This window comes from Haliaeetus albicilla, chromosome 21 (genome assembly GCF_947461875.1).
Source record: "Haliaeetus albicilla chromosome 21, bHalAlb1.1, whole genome shotgun sequence".
NCBI classification, from domain to species: domain Eukaryota; kingdom Metazoa; phylum Chordata; class Aves; order Accipitriformes; family Accipitridae; genus Haliaeetus; species Haliaeetus albicilla.
In genome coordinates this window covers 14,365,876-14,370,003 of record NC_091503.1, presented here as the reverse complement: position 1 = coordinate 14,370,003, position 4,128 = coordinate 14,365,876, and the positions used below count along the sequence as shown (strand labels likewise).

Genomic DNA, 4,128 nt, shown 5'->3' with positions numbered 1-4,128 from the left:
TTCAGTGTGAGAAGAACGTTGATAACACACTGATGTTTTAGTTGTTCCGAAGTAGCGCATATCCCAAGTTAAGGATTTTTCAGTTTCCTATGCTCTGCCAGCAAGCAGGTGTACAAGAAGCTGGGAGGCAGCATGGCCAGGACAGCTGACCCGAACTAGCCAAAGGGATATTCCATACCATAGAATGTCATGCTCTGTATATAAACTGGGGGGAGTTGGCCAGGAGGGGCCGATTGCTGCTTGGGCATTGGTCAGCAGGTGGTGAGCAACTGCATCATGCATCATTTGTCTTGTCTTGGGTTTCAATTCTCTCTCTCTTTTTTTTGTTATATTCCTTTTCATTACAATTATTATTAATATTTTTTTATTATTATTATCATTATATTTTAATTTACTTCAGTTATTAAATCAGTCTTATCTCAACCCACGAGTTTTAATTTTTTTTTCTGATTCTCTCCTCTATCCCACTGGTGGGGAGGAGTGAGTGAGCGGCTGTGTGGAGCCTAGTCGCTGGCTGGTCTTAAACCTTAACAGTCCTTTTTGGCGCCCAACGTGGGGCTCAAACCCACGAGCCTGAAATTAAGAGTCTCATGCTCTACTGACTGAGCTAGCCAGGCACCAATATCTTGCCACAACGGGGCATCCAAGGTGACAATGTGCTCACCTGGACAATGGCTGAAATCTTTTCACATATCTCGCTGCTCACTCAGGGATAGGAATCAGGTGATTACCTCTGGTTCTGCCTCTTTATAGCTTGATGGCATTAGGGTACACTGTGCACTGGTGTCTACTAGAGTCTTATAGTTCTTTGGGTCTGATGTGCCAGACCATCGAATCTGCACAGTCCAGTAAGCCTGGTTGTGCCTTTCCTCCACCTGGCTGGATGCAGGGCCCCTCTAGTCCTGGTCATAGGATTCTTCACTCATTGCTTGTAAAAATAGATTAGAATTCCTTCTCATAGGATCAGGAGTAAGATCAGTCCTTTCACTCTGTCTGGCACACTGCTCATGCAGCCCACTGGAGACTGGAGCAGCAATTTTCCTGGAAGAACCCTCATCTGTGATTGTTTTTCCTCGCAATTCACATACCCGTGCATCTAGGACTGAGGTAGGTTTTCCATCCCACTTCATCATATCCTCTCCAAAAGCGTGGATGCTCCCTGCTCAAGGATAACTTTGCTGTTACCAAGCAGTTTTGTGTTGCTTCACAGGAGAGCTGTAAATTATGATGGTGGTTTTGAGTTGATCTTAGGAGGTCTTGCTGCCACACAGTACAGTGATCTTTTGACCTAAGTTATTTTTTTGACTGTAAGAAAGGATATAAAAAAATAAACATCAGTGGAAAGATGAGAGAAATGGGAACAGGAACATGTTCCTGGTCTGTGTAAATGCATCATAGAATTGAGTTTTAAAAAATGATAAAGTAATAGAAACCTCTGCAGATAACTAGTCATCTGCTTTATTAGCGATGTGACAGGAGTCATGCAGGAACATTTAGCCTGGGACTAACAGAAACCAATTTCTTCCTTTTTTTGTTTGCCTACCAAAACTTTTGACCAAGACACATCTACGCTGCTCTCCTTCAAACATCTACAATTCGTGGCAGGACTTTTTACTTTATCTGTAGTAGTACAGGCAGACCTGCATAGTATTGAGTACCTAACACAATGGGGTACAGATTACACTTGGATTCCTCTGGGTGTTCGTCTAATAAAAATCATAGGACAAGTGCTGAACTGCTTGCATAACCTCCTAGGTGTCAGTGGTTATGCTGCAGAGACATTTAGTCAAACCATTCTCCCCGGCAATATGTTCTGAAATACAGCATTGTTTTCGGGCCTGCTGGAAACATGCCAGGTTTTTGCTGAGCCTGACGTGTGCTGGGGCATGACTTGGGGTAAGGCTGTGTGAATATATTGCCTGCAGTGTTCACTAATTCTAATGGTTTCATCCCTTGTGATGTAGTGACTCATTTCTTTGTGTGCATGTACATGGCAGGTAACACTCCTAAAGCTCTTCTTATGGTTTCTGATGTGGGTTGATACTTGACTTGCTAATGCCTGTGTCCTCTCTTCATGACATTGCTTTTGGAAAGTATTGTTCTTTAAGACAAATTTCAATTTCGTTTTGATTACCATATCCAACCTCCTTGCCTGATTTTCCACCCTGAGGCAGTATAAAACCTAAAATCATTCTTTCACTATGCTGAGAAGAACAATGGCTTAGTAGTTCTTTGTGTATCCCATAGCATTGATTATTTGCTTTCCCACTTCCAGAATACAATTGTATTCTGGAAAACTGCCCACTTACAATTACATGCTAGGATTCATATAAAAGATCATGAAAATACCATTTATATTGTTTGAAACAGATGTGGGAATGTACGTTTGTCTGTGTCTCCAAGATCTGTATATGCAAGCACCTTGCTAACAATCTTTTTGTGTCCATATCATCATCATCATTCAGCGTCACCTACTGTTCACCTTCCCCTAAACCCCACTGAGAGCTCTTCTTGAAGTGGGGAATCTGTGCGATGAGAAGGAAATGGCAGTGGTCTAGTCAGATGTCAAATGTGCATCACTTTTTCCTTGCCCACAGCAGAACTCACAGGCGAGGGCTGTGTAGAAGAATAGTTTAGGCTGAAAGTGTGTTACACAATACAGCTAACCCCCCCGCACTAGGGGACAGATAGGCATGTTACGTAAAGGGGAAGATGGCTCAGAGCCAGCAGCATCTAACAGAAATCATGACAGTTGTAGCGGTGCTGCCATGTGTGAGAGACACTACTCAGGAAGGTCTCCTCTGGCTGCCCCTAGCATTAGAAAGACATATGCAGAGCAAGGGTTGAGCTACAGCATGTGTGAGTTTGGGCTTAGGGAGTTAAGACTAACTCTGTCTGTCCCCACATCCCAAGACTGTACAATATCATGTGCCAAATCTTATTAATAATTTTGGTTCTTAAACAAAGAGTGTGGATGCATGGAGAGAAATGATTGTATGTAAGTGATTTCATGCAACTGTGAAAGAAGAAAGTAAATTATTTCCCTGTGTATGCAATATTCCAAATAGAGCGACCTTCACTGCATTCAGAGATAGTACAGGACTGACAGGAAAGCAGCTGTAGGCATGAAAATCAAGAAAAAGTCTTCAGTAAGACCCAGAATCAAAACCAAATAACTCGAATGAAACTAAGACTGCGAGTCTTAGGTGTAAATCTTCACTATTGATAATAAATGAAATCATTGTTTTGTCAACAAAAGGGCTGACCCTGACAAGTCTTTACTTACGCTTATCATTGGCGAGGTACAAGGTTTAAGCACTCAGCTGAGTTACCTAATGTAACATCAGCTTTTACTGTTTAATAGCCTGTGTTTATTAAGCCAATGTACATAGTTCAAGATACCATTTCTGTCACAGACATAAAAATCTTCAATTTTACTGGCAATTTATTCAATGTTGGAAGTCCTCATACAGTTTAAGAGATCCTAGATTAGCATTAATTAAAATAGCTATGCAACAGAGTACATTAATTATTGTAGACACTCTAAGCACAGCTGCAATTATAGACACTTCCTCTATAAAAGAGAAGCCAAAAGATTTTATCCCAGTTTTTAATGAAGTTATATTTCAGTGTCTGTATTCCAAAACTCTTCCTTGGAAATGAAGCCATATTCAGAAAAAGTATCTAACAGAAAAAGTCTCTATTACAAAACAAACAAAACCAAGACATTTCACAACCTCTGTCAGTCACCGCTTTTATGGAGAAACGGTTGTAGAGGAGTTGAGCTCAGCTCTGTTGTATAGTGTCTTTTCCATGTAAATACTAGGGAAAAAAAAACAGCCTACAATAACAAGCTTTTCAAAGTACCCAACTTAATACTGAACTCCATGAGTCTGAAAATCCTATGTAGTGAATTGATTGCATCAGACTGCAGCCTGTTACTGTAGCTACTCACTTTACAATGCTGGCCTGCAAAAGCCCTCACAGGAAGACCTTGTGAAAAAGGAGAAGTCGTTTAAAAGTCCTGTGCTTCCTTCCTTCCTCTGTTGGGCTGCTATAGTAGTACCTAAGTCCTGCTGCATACCTTGGGGTTTGTTTGACTTACTTTATATTTGCCTTGCTGAGGGT

At 41.2% G+C, this 4,128-nt stretch overlaps 1 non-coding gene across 1 annotated transcript; it reads right to left on the bottom strand.

The window, feature by feature from the left end:
• Nucleotides 1-544: 544 nt before the first annotated feature.
• TRNAK-CUU (transfer RNA lysine (anticodon CUU)) lies at nt 545-617 on the bottom strand. Its single transcript has one exon. It is a non-coding gene; the product is annotated as a tRNA-Lys (tRNA).
• Between the last annotated feature and the right edge of the window lie 3,511 nt (nt 618-4,128).